A 16,981-nucleotide genomic window follows, 5' to 3' on the forward strand; every position below is an offset into this window, starting at 1 on the left:
TGTGGACACGCTAAGGACCACCCTAACCAAGGGATGTGAAAGTAAAAACAGTGTAAAAAAGTGCAAGAGAGAGGAGGACCAGCCTCCTAAAGTATTCCCCGTTTGGGAGACTTAAAAATAAGTGTATAATGCACCTGTGGAAGAAGAAGGACAAAGACATACATTTAAGAGACAAAACAGACGATTAAAATCTTATTATGCTCATGAGTATGTCTACAGTGCTCCAGTTATTGTGAAAGGACGGTGGGTGGCGAAATAGCATTATTGTTAACACCACACTAGGTCCAGGAGAATGTACAACATCGCCAAGAAATGGGGTGGGCTATTGGTGGAAATGCAGTGAAAATCACATGCTAAATAGCCCCTATACAAATATCGGCGCGTGTGGTTAGGAGGATCAATGGACCAAAATGGTCAGTGACCCCGCCTAAAGACAACACAGACATCAGGAATAAAATATCTCACTTGTATGGTGAGAAGTAAGCACACCATGGATCACGGGAGGGGGGGTGGTGGCGTAATTGGCACACCCTTGACGGAGAGAAAACACATTCAGACACAGTTATTATGCTGTACTTAGCTTTTGAGGGCGGTCTGCGTAGCGTGGTGGAAGCGGGTGGTAAACTTACGCCCTCGATGCCAAGCACCCACTCGAAACCTGCCTCTACCCTCGCAAACCGGATCCCGTAGATGGAAGCGATCTCAGTAACCGCTGGTTAAGAGAGCGGCTGATTTCGCACCTTCCTTCTGGGTTGGGCGTGGTCAGTGGGTCGGCGTAGTAGTGGTCACAGGCGACAGCCAATTAGAGTCCAGGCGGCAGGTCTGCAATGCCCAGGACTCGATCGGCCGAGGTCAGGCGGACTAAAGGGGCCAATAGTATTGTGCAAACAGCGGGGAGTGTGGAGAAAGGAAAACTAGACCGTGAAAAGGCGAGCTGCAAGCAGCGCGAATGTGCACATGTCTACATCGTCTCAAAAAATGTTTGAAAAAACTTTATTACCAAGCTGCAGGTCGCCGCATAACACAGAAACTAAACCCTGGGCCACCAGATTATGGGCTCAACAGGAATAGCTGGTTCTATAGATCTCTGAGATGGAGACACTTAACAGATGTTTGCAGACGATATGGGCATGTAGAATAAGTCCTTCATACTGCATATTAAAGGAGACTACCATAGGTCAATGTCTCGTGTGTCTTACAAAGTGTCTGAAACAACATGACTGCCACATAACTGCGTAACACGGTTACTATGCGCAGGGCCACAGGTTGCACGCTCTATGCACATAAGTAACTTAGGGGCAGATGTATCAAGATACCATTTTGCGATTCTCAAATAGCGATTTTTAAGGAATCGCTATTTGAGAAGTGCAAAATGGTATGTATGTAGAAATTCGCTATTTTTTAGCGATTTCTTAAAATTCCTTAATTGCGATTAGCAAATTGCTAATCGCAATTAAGGAATAATTTCCCATTCATTTCTATGGGCCAGGAGGCCTATAGGAATGAATGTGAAATTATTCTCAATTTGCGATTAGCAATTTGCTAATCGCAAATTGAGAATATTTTCAATGGTGCAAGGGTGTCTTAAGGACACCCTGCTGCACCCCTGAATTTGACATGTGTGCGCATATGGCGCACATACATGCCCTAAGGGCATGTATGAGCGTCATATGGCACCTTTAGAATTTAAAGAAAGTGCATTTTGAAAAGAATTCGCCAATTACCACCAACTACAAGTTGGTGGTAATTTGCGAATTCTTAGTCAAAAAACGCAACACTGAAATGCTTAATACATTTCAAATAAGAAATCGCAATTTGCCATTTCTTAAAAGCCTCGCAATATTAAGGAATCGCTACATTTGCGATTCCTTAATATTGCGAGGCTTTTTGCATGATACATTCCAAATCCCGTTTTTTTGTCGCAAACGCTGCTATTTTGCGAATCGCAGCGTTTGCGACAAAAAAAACGGATGATACATCTGCCCCTAGATCTGATATTTGTCATAAGGAGTCTCCTACAAGGTGGTTAAAAATAAGATAGGCATACAGATTTGCTTCTTCTTACTGCTTATTCGTACAGATTTGGTTCTTCATACTGCTTATTTAAGGGGACTAGCCGAGGTAGCTGACTCCAAAAACACAGATGAACGTTGGGTCAGGAGATGGTAACATTATGTTTGAAGAGAGGCTACATGTAGTTAAGGCGTTATGCATCAATATCAGTAATCAGTTACTCGTTGTCTGCAAAGGAGAGACTACATAATGGGAATGTTAATACTGGGCATACAAGCAATTTAGGGTTCACTGTTTCAGAACTGAGCCCCAGGGGATATCATCATTTAAACCGCCAACATGAGTCCCCAAACGGAATACCCATCTTTGTTCTTTTTCAAAAAGTATCTGGAAGATATTGCTGCCCCCATTAACCTGTTCAACTATGGTTCACCGTAAATCATTGGTGGTATTCTTTGACTGTATAAAGTGACTGCTCATTTTGGTGGTCATTTTCCGACATCTGATGTTACTCCTATGCTCACATATTCTCTGCTTAATCTTCCGGGTGGTCATTCCGATATAGCGCAATCCACAGGGGCAAGTTATCAGATATATGACATTTGTCGAGTTACAATTGGTATGGACTCTTTGTGTCCAAATTTTTCCTTGCTCGAGGGATAGCTGTTTGGATGCAGTTGTCAAGTGGCAAACACTACAGGCAGAGCATGGAAAATAACCTACAATCTTTGGCATGCCCCAAGTGTTGGTGACCGAGCGTGGTCCTTGTGGTCTGGTTTCTTTTGGACGTGTGTGGACTAGGGAGTCCTTCAAACTTCGTCCTTTCTTAAAGGAGAAGAGTGGTTTCTCCCATGTTTTGTTGATACTGGAGATGATTCTCCAGTTTTTATTTATTGATTTTTTCATTAGATTCCGGAGACTGCTATAGGTGGTGACACAAGTTAGAGGGACCTCTTGGGATTGACTGGGCTTGTCTTCCAAAAGAACTTCACAAGGTTGATTTCGTGCCCGTTTGTATCCTTTGTCCAGAGTTGTTGTGGGATATCCTCTTGCTTGTAGCTTTTTAGTGAGGCCAGCTGATTGTTCCTTAAAGTCCTTTACGTCTCTGCAGTTTCTTCTAATTCTTAGGTACTGACCATACGGTAAATTCTCTTTAAGGGGACGTGGATGAAAGCTGGTAAATTCTAATAAGTTGTTTTTCGCGGTTGGTTTATAATGGGTTCTTGTGGTTAGACGTGTGCCTACGATGGAGATGGTCACATCGAGGAATACAACCTCAGTCTTGCTCACGGTGTGGGTGAATTTCAAATTCAGATCCAAAGTATTGATCCATTTGAAAAAGTCTTCTAGGAGATGATCGTTACCCTTCCAAATCAAGAGAACATCATCGATGTATCTCCTCCATAGATGGATAGAGGAGGAGAAGGGCCCGCTTGATGGTAGGATGTACTTGGCCTCGAAATCAGAGACGTACAACCCCGCCACACTAGGGGCGAAGGTGCTGCCCATGGAAGTCCCAGTGCTTTGTAAGAAGTGTTGTCCTTTATAAGAGAAGACATTTTCTTTAAGGGCAATAGTCGCACACTCGAGGATGACGGACTTGGGTGTCTGGTGGTCCCACGTGATGGAATCCAGGGCAGACCCCAGGACTTTGATGGTATCGTCCTGAGGGATGCTGGTGTACAGACTCTTGATATCTAGAGTGACCAAGGTCACTGTGTCCTCCTCAAAGGTCACTTCCTGTAAGAGATGTAAGAGACTCTTGGTGTCTTTCAGATAGGAGGGGGTGTTCTGGACCATAGGTTTAAGGAAATAGTCACAGAAACGTGACAGCGGTTCGAGCAGAGAACCGATGCCCAAGACGATTGGACGTCCTGGTGGTGGCAGCTTGTTTTTATGTGTTTTAGGCAGTGTGTAGAAATATGGGATGATGTGGTCACTGGTACTGAGGAAATCTGCCTCATTTTTGGATAGATGTCCATTTGCTTCCGCTCTTGTGACTAAATTGATAATCCTAGTGTGTAGTTCGGCCGAGGGATCTTTGGTTAGGGGGGTGTAGTTTTTTCTCTCGTTGAGTAGGTCTTGGCAGACTTTCTCATAGTCTGCGGTATTTTGTATCACTATACCCCCACCCTTATCTGCAGGTTTGATTAAGATCTCTGAGTTGTTCTGCAGATCTCGGAGGTCTTGAAACTCAGCAGTGCTTAAATTGCCAAATACGGTGGGTTCCTGGTATGTCTCCAGGTCTTGGAAGACAGCCTGTTCGAACGCTGTAATGGCTGCTGGAACAGTGTGGGGTGGTGGCGTGAATGTGGATTTTAGCCTTAGGCCAGTATATTCTCTGCGAGTTTCCTCATTGGGATCGTCCTTTCCTTCAAAGAATGATTTCAATTTGAGTTTGCGAAAGAAACCTGCTAATTCGCAGTGTAATCTAAATTTGTCTGGACGTGCTGTAGGTACAAATCCAAGACCTTTTTCCAGCACCTTGGTTTCCATGGGGGTCAGAGTTTTGTCTGACAAGTTAGTTACGAGGCTCCCTGTGCACTCGTCCCTGGTAGGGATGTTTTGCTGCGTGTGTGGTTGCCCACAGGGTCCTCTACTTCCCAGGAGACGTGGTTGGTTCCTCTCCTCTTCCCTCTTCCTCTCCGGCCCCTTTCTAAAAAAGGCGGTTGATATTGGTTTTGGAAGTGGGGTGGTTGCAAAAAGGCTGGGTTCCAACTCATGAGTGGGAAATGTGGTTGTTGGAAAGGGTAAGGATGGGGGGGTCCTCCCGTTGGGGGTGGGTGAGGCCATCTTTGTTGTTGGTTGTGGTAGATCAGGTTACCACCTGATACCCGGTACCGCGGCGGAAAAGCTCTAATATTGGTGCGGTGTCTATCAGACACCGCCAGCCATATTAGGATGCATGGGGAAACATGCTTTTTCACGGCGGGTTTTCCGCCGTGGAAAAGCATGTGGTCTTTGGAGTTTGGGGGCCCGTTGTGGGCCCCCAGGGTGTCGGGGGTGGGGGGTGCACATGGGGGGTACCTATGATACCCCCCAGCATTTACATGCACAAAGTGGCAGGCACCGCGCGGTGCCTGCCGCTTTGTGCATGTAAATGTTAAACATGCATTTTTAACCTTGCGGCGGGTGCTGCTTCAAGCAGCACCTGCCGCACGGTTAAAGATACAGGAGGTGACCGCCAGGGTGGCAGTCACATCGTAATTGCACTGGAGGGACTGCCGCTGCCCCTGCGGACGGTCCCTCCACCTCGGTGGTGGCGGACGGACGCAGGTCCGTCCGCCATCCTAATAGGCCCCAGAGTTGTGCAAGCCCCCTCTCTGCCTTTTCAGGTGAACATTCCAAGTGACTCCACTTACTGTGATGAGCGCCTGAAATGGCCGATTAGGCAGGGACCTCTGACGGACATTGCAATGGCCTGTCAAGCACAGCGGAGGAAGAGTTTCGCATGAGGCCACAGATTTATTTTATATCTCGCAATACCTGGCGGCAGCACAGCAAAGAATTTCAAAAACATATTTTTTGTTTGTTTTGTGAAGCCGGGCGGAAGGAATGAGAACACAGTCATCATTAAGTGCCAGCGAAAGCCCCAAGTATTTGTAGGTAATAAATGAGAAAATTAAAAATATTACAGAGAGCTTCCAGAAATATCAAAAACGCATCTTATTATTTAATGGTAAACAGATCGACCACGAAGAAAATTGATATGTTGTACCTTATGTTGACCTGTCTCCTAAGATTTTATTTTATTTTATTTTCCTCTTTGGAAAAGGCACTTTATTTCCATTTTTGCTGTCACTATGTAAGTTTAATATTTACAAGACCTGTTTATGTCGCTGACATCACTATAGCAGACTTGTATATTTTTGCAGTGTTATTCGCTCACCGCAATAAACTGATTAATACTGCCCGGAGATGGCAGAGGTCTAAAATGGTGCTGTCACCTGCAAAATCAGGCCCACAAAAATATCACAACAGTTTAAACACTTAAAGATTTAAAACGAACAAGAAAACATAAACGGGCACAGTGTGTTAGAAGAGAGGTCGGGACAGTGGAATCTGGCAGTGTGACAGAACCACAAAAATGTAGGGGTGGGAGGCGAAGGAGAAACAAAGTGAATGAGCAGAAGAAGTGCAGAATCGCCGAGAAAATAGAAAGTGACCAGAAAGAAAGGAAAGAGTTCAAAGAGGCTGGGGAGAAAGAGATAGAGTGATAGAAAGACAAGCCAGACAGGTTGGAGACATGAATCCAGAGGTGCGAAGAGAAAACAGAGCACAATAAAGGAAAGGGAATTCTTGGGCAAGAGGGATGAGGGAAGAAAGGAGAGATTAAAAGTTGTCAGAGAAGAAAGAGGCCAGAAATACAGAGGTGGATGAAAATTGAGCAAGAGTGACAGAACCACAGAAATGTAGGGGTTGGAGGCGAAGGAGAAAAAGAAAGTGAATGAGCAGAAGAAGCGCAGAATCGCCGAGAAAATAGAAAGTGGCAGAGGACAGACCCAGCTGGACTGGATAAGAAGGGACAGAAAAGAAATCGGCATTAGATGGAGGAAGAAAAGAAGGAAGAGGAAGGAGATGGGAACAAAGATGGATGACAGGGTGTCGGGTAGAAAGAAGAAAGCAGATGGGGAAAATGGATGGAGAAGGAAGCAAGGAATGAATAAAATGAAGGATGTTAAGGGTGGCTGCTCATCAGAGCGACGGAAGAGCGAGATATTATTAGAAATACACTGACAGGCGAGTACATGAGAACGGTACCAGAATGCACGTGAGTGGTGCGCGCACAAATGGTGATCACTTTTGCGACCGCTTTGATGTTCTCAGTGGCCGCGCGGCTCACTGAGAACATCAAAGCGACTGCTAAAGTGATCAGCAGGCGGACAAATGGTGCGCGCGCCCGGAGCACATGCACTGTACCCAATCCGCCTGCAGCCTTTGGGAGCACTTTTAAAGGCCCCTTACTTAATATCTCGCCAAAGCATCGCTTACAAGATAGCTTAGGCGAGACCTAAAAAGCACTATGAGAAGGTGGGGCTAATGTTTTTTTTTCAGTGCATTAGCGCTGGATGCATCATAGTCCTTTTTTATTAATATTTTTAGTCATGCTGAACAGCAGGCAAGCTGCTATACAGAATGGCTACAAATCGTAGCCAAAGTCGGCAAAGCACAAGCTGTACAGCTGAAAAAAAGTAAATGGCAGGGGCAATAGTCTCAAACGAGAGACCTACTAGCTTTGCCAATGCTTGTTAGGTCTCGACCAACACCCCTGTGATACTGAACAAATCAGTTAATCTTCACATGCCTGACAATGAGGAAAAAAACGTTCGTCAAAAAATCTTATCAAATAGCGTAAGTAATTGTGCCCATGTCTCAGTGAAAGTACATTTGGAAGCAGATCACATAATTTGTCACTGCACAACAAAAACAAGTACCATCTGTTGTCACAGCAAACATCATTTCAAAGGAGAAAGGTGCTTATTGAAGTGCAACATAGCTACAAATGGCAGGAGACACAACAAGGGGGCAGGGAAGAAGAACAAATAAAAGTAGTCCCTTAGTCACAGCGCTATCAGCGAAAGGATACTAATCAGTATTTGGTCCATTTTGTAGCCAAGAGAAGCCAGTATGCACTGGCCAATTTGAAGGCAGCAAATAATAGTGGCAATGAAGCCAATGTTAAGCAAAGGCGGGTTGCAAGCTCCTTGTTGTATACAGTATCTCTCGCAAGCGAGCGACTGCAGCACCTGCGCTGCCGCAGGCGAGACCTAAAAACTCTCAGCACTGCCTGAGTGATGACAGGATAGAATTCATAAAGAAATCATGAGGTGCTCTGCATATTTAGTCAGGCGCTTACACCACGCAGCTCGTGCATGGTAATTTGCATGTGATGCATTCAAAACTGTCAATTCCGCAGTATGTAGGTGGTGCTCTAACTTCCCAGAACGGTTCACTGATAGAATAATGATGTTAAAAATATTGATGTTCAAAATATCGAAGAAAAAAAATATAGACTTCAAAAATATCGACTCCCATACCTACAACGGTAAGTACAAAAATATCAAAGAAAAAATATCGATGTAAAAAATATAGATGTAAAAATATCTATGTATATATATATATATATATATATATATATATATATATATATATAATAAAATAATATATATTAAATATATTAAATATTATTAATGTAAAACAATAAATTACATTTAATATACATTTTTACAAAATATTACAAATACACTTAATTAAAGAAATAAACACACAAACATATTAATTTATGCATATATGTTTAAGATAATTAATAAACTATTATCTTTAATTTATTTTAAAACGTTAAAATTATATAAAAATAATATATATGTAAATAATTTAAAATATAAAAAAGATTTCAAGCCCTGATGATGTCCGCATAGCACGAAACACGTCGGCTGGATTGGCTTGATTGTGTACTTTTTTGTCGAGAAATTGGATTGAACAATAAATTCAGAATTGACTTTCCAACTAACAAGACTCCTGAGGGATTTTCTTTGTGTGGTATATAAAGAATGGACGATATATGAGCATACTGCCTGGAACAATTATTATCATTGAAGGATTGATGAATTACATGCTCCTTTTGTGTAGATTGTAGTAAAATAATTAAATTTACTATTCCAACTCCAGCGAGTGCAACAGTAGGGAAAGTGTTGGGTGGCGCAGGGGTAAGAATTACTATTCCCAATCCAAACAGTGCATCAGTAGAGAAAGTGTTGGATAGCTGAGAGGTAAAAATTAGTATTCCCACTCCAGTGAGAGCAACAGTAGGGAAAGTATTGGATAGTGGAGAAAAACAAATTATTCCCACTCCAGTGAGAGCAACAGTAGGGAAAGTGTTGGATAGCGGAGGGGTAAAAATGACTATTCCCACTCCACTGAGTGCAACATTAGGATAAGTGTAGAATAGCAGAGAGGTAAAAATTACTATTCTACCTACTATTCTATACTATGGAACATGTTGGATAGCGGAGGGGTAAAAATGAGTATTCTCACTCCACTGAATGCAACAGTAGGATAAGTGCTAGATAGCGGATGGGTAAAACAATGTATTCCCACTCCAGTGAGTGCAACAGTAGGGAAAGTGTTGGATAGCGGAGGGGTAAAAATTAATATTCCCACTCTAGAGAGTGCTACAGTAGGGAAAGTCTTGGATAGCGGAGAGGTAAAAATTACTATTCCAACTCCTTTGAGCTCAACAGTAGGGACAGTGCAGGATGGCGGAGAGATAAAAATGACTATTCCCACTCCGGTATGTGCAACAGTAGGGAAAGTGCTGGATAGCGGAGGGGTAAAAATTACTATTCCAACTACAGTGAATACAACAGTAGAGAAAGGGCTGGATAGCGGAGGGGTAACAAATACTATTCCCACTCCAGTGAGAGCAACAGTAGGGAAAGTATTGGAGAGCGGCGGGAAAAAAATTACTTTTCCCACTCCAGTGAGTGCAACAGTAGGGAAAGTGCTCGATGGCAGAGGGGTAAAAATTACTATTCCCACTCTAGTGAGAACAACAATAGGGAAAGTGTTGGATAGCGGAGGAGGGGTAAATTATTATTCCCATTCCAAAGAGTGCAACAGTAGGGAAAATGTTGGATAGCGGAGGGGTAAAAATTAGTATTCCCACTCCTCTGAATGCAACAGAAGGATGAATGTTGGATAGCGGAGGGGTAAAGAAATGTATTCCTACTCCAGTAAGTTCAACAGTAGGATAAGTGTTGGATAGCGGAGGGGTAAAAATTACTATTCCAACTCCAGAGTGTGCTACAGTAGGGAAAGGGTTGGATAGCGGAGAGGTAAAAATTACTATTCCAACTCCAGTGAGTTCAACAGTAGGGAAAGTGCTGGATAGCAGGGGGTAAAAATTACTATTCCAACTCCAGTGAGTGCAACAGTAGGGAAAGTCCTGGATAGTGGAGGGGTAAAAATTAGTATTCTCACTCCAGTAAATGCATCAGTAGGGAAAGTGTTGAATACAAAGAAAAAAAAATACTATTCACACTCAAACACATGAAAAATATCTATATATTAAAAATTAAAAATAATAACAACAATTAATAAACATTATTTTAAACATAAAAATAAACATATAAAAATAACACCTATTATAATATTAAGTACATATAACAAAAACCTACAAAGATGATATAAAATGAAATAATAAAAAAACATTTAAAATAAAATAATTATTTTAAACTAGAAAATATTTACAAACAAATAAATTAATTAAAACATAAATGTATTTATTTTATTTCCTACCCTATAACACCACACCAATAACAAAACACTTCAACATTTTTAATTAAATGTATCTACAAAATAGTCAGTATTAATAATCTATTAAAAATATTATTAATAAAAAAACGAATAAACATTGACTACACGCACATTAACACTATAATATCAACAACACACACTTAAATTAAACTATAAAACAATAAAACCCAATTAAAACATATTTTAAAATGAAAAACTATTACTCTGAACAACTAATAATTAAATAGTTAAAATGTATTTAATACCCACACTTTAGCCCTTTAAAAGTAAAAACAGCACATAAAAAATAAACAGTTACCCAAAATAAATATCAAATAATTAACAGTAATTAACAACTATATATTAACTAATTAAACACAACATACTTCCCATCCTTTACTCCTATAAACACCACCACACCTAAAATTAATTAAACAATTACCATAATAATTACCAATTAAATAATTAACAACTATACATTCATCAATTAAAGATATATATTACTTCCCACCCTTTACGCCTATAAAAACCACATCCCACACCTAAAATTAATTACACAATTAACAAAATGAATTATTAATTAATTAATTAAAATTAATAAACAGCCAATTATTACTTCGTAAATTAAAAATACATTACTTCCCACGCTTTACACCTATAAACACCACAACACACACTTAAAATATATTACAACATGACCAAAACTAATAACCAATCAATTAATTAAAATGAATTAACAACCAATTATTGATTCATTAATTAAAAATAAATGACTTCCCTCCCTTTACACCTATAAACGCCACAACACACACCTAAAATTAATTTACACAATTACCATAATTAATTACCCATTAATAACTTAAAATTATTTAACAACCAGTTATTATTTAATTAATTAAAAATTACTTTACACATTTAACACTATAACATCTCAATTAAACAAATATTAATAAATAAAACGTAGTCAACGGATGTAATATAATTAAATTACTTCCCACCCTATTCCCCTATAAAACCCCTGACCCGCTACAGAACTGAAAAAGCAAAATTCAAATAAAAAAAATTATAAATGTAATATGATTAAATTACTTCCAACCTTATTCCCCTATATACCCACACCCGCTACAGAACTAAAAACCCAAAATTCAAATAAAAAAAAGAATACATCCAATATAATTAAATTACTTTCCACCCTATCACCCTATAAACCCACAACCCACTAAGGAACTAAAAGCGCAAAATTAAAATATTTTTTTTTCATAACTACTAAAAATGTATCACATATTAAAACATACAAACAATTCTTATACAAAAAAACATACATCACATGCATATAACATATATACTAAAATACATAACAATAATAAAAAACAATATTTTTAACAACTATATTTTTGCAAACGATATTAAACACTTTGATATTTTTAAAATGGATATTACTTACCTTAAGTTGACATTCTTGACCACGATATTCTTGCTGTCGGTATTTCTGACCCATGATATTAATGACCCGATATTTGTGCAACTCGATATTTTGTACTCGATATTCTATCTCTTCACCCCCAGAACCATTGCCCTTGCAGCTCAAAAGGTTGAAACACAAAGAACATGGTTGTACAGTAGTGCACAGGAAGTTCTACTGATACACATATGTGGCAGTCTGCGGATGGTTTCGTTCACCTGGGTGATTGTAAATCCACTATTCACTGAAATATAGCAACATACAGTCAGTCTAACCCTCACCCAGATATTACCCATTGTTGGATGAGAGAACCCAAGGATAAAGCATGTCACAATACACGGTTAGGGGTCCATCGTCTGAATGACACTGGACACAGAGCCATTGTGAGGCTGAACTAAAGAGATGAGCTAGATTTGCGTAAATAAGGGTCTTCAACAATCTAGTTAAAGCAAACCACCCACAAGCTGTCACATATTTGAATGTATAGAATTTCTATAGGGGTGACGAGGCATAGCCTGACATAATTCCTCTCTCCTCCCTTTGCATGGATGTGGAGAATGACTGCCCTCATTCATCTTTATCCTACTGTACTTTACTACCCGCTCACACAGCTATTTCAAGAACAATCTCAAAACAATTCTACCACATCTTACCCAGATGAACCAATAACAAGAACACCTCTAAACAAACTACTACCACCCTAACTCCACATACCCATTATTAGATCACACTAACACAAACATTTACCCCAAATAATCTCATGGGGTTATAATCATTATGAGGGCTTTCTAATTCTTAAAAATTATACCTCATGACATGAGATACCGGCCACATGGTGTGGTAACATGATGTAGTTTGTGATGTTATGAGCTCATACTCATGTTGTGAAAGTATTGTATGGTTCATGACGGTTTGAAATGCTAGCTGACAGGTACATTGAATGAATATTGTTAATCCTTACTACTTTGGCTTACAATCAGCATTTGTTTTTATTCAGCAATAATGTGCATAGGTTTGTATTCAGCCTGGAAAAGTGTAAAAATCACATACTGTTTTCGCAATACTTGATCTACACATTATGATCAGCTTCCGAAGTATGACGTGTAAAGACATACAATACTATCTCGTTATTCCGCGCACATCTCGTCATCAAGTCAACAGATATTTCAGGCAGTATTACCATGTAACACTGTGCGAAATCCAGTTTATACTGTTCCATTGGAGGCCATTCAATCCCAGAGAACACTGTGCTGGACAGGAAAGTGCCCTGCCCACGCCTCAACGAGAAGTATTGGATAAGATAAGTAGCTAAGGGACATTTTAGTGATCAGCAGAAAATATAGGGTAGCCCCCCCCACACACATACACAACCTGCCCCTTATTAAAATGGTAGTGATTCAGTTCCTGTACATATTTGTGTTAATCACCTGTGCTATTGATTTACTTTTTATAATTGTGATTGCAAGTCATACATCACACTCGAAAGGATAGTAAATATTTTTAAGTATGTCCCTGTGGTTGTCATTTACTTCTCAGGATATAAGTAGAACCCCACATTCATAAATTATCCATCAAGAGCATCGATGTTGGTCTGGAGCATTCTTAATACTGACCAAGTCCCTGTGATTTCACCCACCTGTGCGACCCCTGCCCATTCTCTTCACATTTCTACGGACTGTTAAGCTGTCCACCCAGGTTCGATGGCAATGGGAAATCTAAAAGGGCCATGGGCAAAATCCTTTCGGGTCGCTCAACCAAGGGAGTAGCCAGAAAAATAAATTACCCCCACTTCGAACCATATATGGCACTGAACGAGCAAGTACAGTGAGCGATTCCGACAGTTTCCATGAGAACTCATAGGAATTGTTTCCCTAAGGATAAAAATGGTGCAAAATGATGCACTCAAAGCTCAATTTGAAAATAATTTGGCATAAGAAGACCAGCTGCATGTTTACTAGCCTATCCTTCTTGCTTTCTTTTTTTCTCATTCATTCCTTTCTTCTTCCAATCTTCTTTCTTCACGTTTAGTCTTCATGCATTTTCCGTCCTTCATTTATGCTATTTATTGTTTTTTATTTTTCTTCCTTTTCTTATATGAATCTTTCTCTGTTTTCCATTTTCCATTCATTCCTTTTTTATTTCCTTCTGGCCATTTTTGTTTCATGTTGTCTCTCATTCATGCTCTTTCTGTTCTTCTTATATTCTTATTTTATCTTCTATGCACCTTTATTCCTTCTTCCTAAATTACCATCACCCTGTCCTTTGATCCCCAATGTTTTTCATTGTGCCTTATATTTAGGCTGTCTGGAAATCGGTTTAAACCAATTGTCCCCGACAGTACCCTACCGCCTAAAAATCAGCTGACCTGGTTTCAACCGAGTGTCACTGATTTTCCACATTCCTTTACTGCTTGGCCACCTGAGGGAGCCAAAGCAGTACAAAGCTGAAACATACTGAAAAGGTTGCTCTGGGAAGTTTAGAACAACAGAAACCTCTCAGCTGCCCGCACTGGCTCTTTTTGAGGGATTTCCATAGTTTGTTTCCCTGTGCTGCTCGATAAATTGTGCGGATTTGGCTAGTGTGCACTGGTGGTCTGCTTTAGTGCAGGAGCTCAGACTGGTGCCCCAAGAGCTGTTAGCATGCTGACTTCTGGAGGGGCACCTTTGTATCTGTGGAGAAGTGCTACTTAGTCTTCACCCTGAGCATAATGCCCACAGGGATCAAAGGGCTTTAGCCCCCAAACCCCCCCCCAACCTTCCTTGTGTACGTCAGCCCGGGCTGAGACAGCTTCCCGGGCGCGCACATAGACAGGTTTAGAGCCGCACCAGAGTACTTCACAGGTCTTTAAATGACCATTTAAGTGTTAACAAGGCTTTGTTGTTTCTTCGCCCCTTCATCTCCACTCTGCCACTCTGCCTATTGCTAGAAGAATTAGCCCCCAAAATTTGGCTCTAGTTGCTCCTGAGAATTCCTCCACAATTGATATCCCTGCAGCTGCTTACGTTTGCATTTTCCATTAATATTCTTAATGCCAACATAATCAGTTTTCTTATGTTCATGGCAGATAGGAACTAGCCCTCGTTCTGACTTAAAAGTTCAAAGTTTTAATTTAAACTGTGCAGTGCGTGCTGCACCGGAGTCACACTAGTGACAGCCTGGGGACTGACTCTACAATAGACCGCATTAGTAATTGAATGTGACCCATGAGGCCAGGGTGCATTTCCTGAAAGTCCATGGAGGAGGGGAGGGGATTCACCACTGCGGAGGGAGGGTAATATTGAAATGTGCTTGAAAACAGGTGGGAAAAACTTGCCACACCACAGCTCAGTAACTGCTTTCCAGTTACAACTCAATCGAGGGGATAGTGAAAATCTTTCACCACAGCAAGGTCACCTGGGACGTTGTGTTCTAGTCGGCTGGACACTTACTTAAGCGCTTATAAACGTGAAATTCAACCAGCACATTATTTCACCTGATGCAAAAATAATCTAGAACGTGGTCTCCTTTAAAGGTTGGTACTAAGGGGCTCATTAGGATTGCGGATTTCCCGCATCCTCCGGGCCGGCGGAAGCCACCGCCGGCCCGGAGGATGCGGGAAAACCGCTGCGGACTGAAAAAGACCCCCTGCCAGATTAGGATGGCTGGGGGATCGTTTTTCAGTCTGCAGCTTTTCCGCCGCGGTCGCCTTCCGACCGCGGCGGAAAAGCAATAACATGGCTGGTGGTGTCTATCAGACATCGCCAGCCATATTATGATCGCGTAGAAAGTATGCTTTTCCACGGCGGCTTTTCCGCCGTGGAAAAGCATACGGAGATTGCCTTCGGGGGCCCGTTGCGGGCCCCCTGTGTGAAGGGGGGGTGGGGGGTGCACATGGGGGGTACCTATGGTACCCCCCTGCATTTGCGTGAACAAAGCGGCAGGCACCGCGCGGTGCCTGCAGCTTTGTGCACGCAAATGCTGTGCATGCATTTTTAACATTGCGGCGGGTGCAGCTTGAAGCTCCACCCGCCGCAATTTAAAAAAATAGAGGATGTGACCGCCACCCTGGCGGTCACATCCTAATCTGTATGGAGGGACCGCCGCTTCCCCTGCGGACGGTCCCTCCTACTCTATGGTGGCGGACGGACTCAAGTCCGTCCGCCATCATAATCGGCCCCTTAGTATGGAGATTGTGCCTCATCTGATTTTCAAATCCTGGCCCACTCCTCCTCAGGGCTAATCCCCACCATAACCATAGCCCTTGCGTCTCTTTTAATTTTTGTCAGTTTTCATGTGATGTTTAACCTGACTGTCCCGAGGAGTATATTGGATTCATGTAAGACACCTCTTCCTTTGTTTTTAGTATCTCAGCTTATTTCTGTCAACCAGATTTTATGATTAACTTCCCAGTATTCACTCAGTGTTGAAATCTGTGGCTCAGAATTTTAAGAGGAAGATGCATATTTCAGTATTGCATTTATTACATTTCCCAGAGATTGTGTCTGCTGAAAAGTGTGCAGGTGCAACAGAAATTAAAGAATAATTACTGGATGCATTGAAACTATCTCAGAGGCAGAACTTAATAGACAAGTTCCAATGCTGGCAGTGTCTAGGAAACTAGGTACCCCTGGCAACTCAGCAGCTCTTTAGTATTCTGAATAGCCACCACCAGAAATGCTGCCCAACTTGAGTCACCCAATCAATAGGAGGCACTCACCAATATAAAATAAATGAAAGCAGTGAACATGCGTGCTTTTAGGCAGATGTGTTCAAGTTTGAGATACTACATATTTTAATTAGCATTTTTCGATACATTCACATGTGCACCAAATAACGCAAAAAGTAGTTGCGTGTTTTTTCTACTGCAAAACATCTATATGAATGTGTTATAAAATTAAATCACACAACCACACTGAGAAAGCATACTACGTGTAATGCATATACACAAAAGACCAAAGTCTTCGATAAAAGTTCTGTTAGAAGAAATGCAATTATTTGTTCAAGCCATTTGGTTCAACTGTAAATTGTATTTATATAGCTCTGACTATCCCTAGCAAGGCATTGAAGGGCTCTGCAGCAGCAAATGGCATGCTACTTCGGAAAATTAAAGTTCACTCAGCACAAATAACAAAGATTTACTGTGTCTCTAAATACCATTAGATTTAGAGACTGATTGGGGGACAATCAAAATCAAATCCATTGTTATCTATTTAACAGAAATGTGATGGAAAC

The sequence above is a fragment of the Lissotriton helveticus genome, chromosome 5_1, assembly GCF_964261635.1.
Source record: "Lissotriton helveticus chromosome 5_1, aLisHel1.1, whole genome shotgun sequence".
Classification (NCBI taxonomy): domain Eukaryota; kingdom Metazoa; phylum Chordata; class Amphibia; order Caudata; family Salamandridae; genus Lissotriton; species Lissotriton helveticus.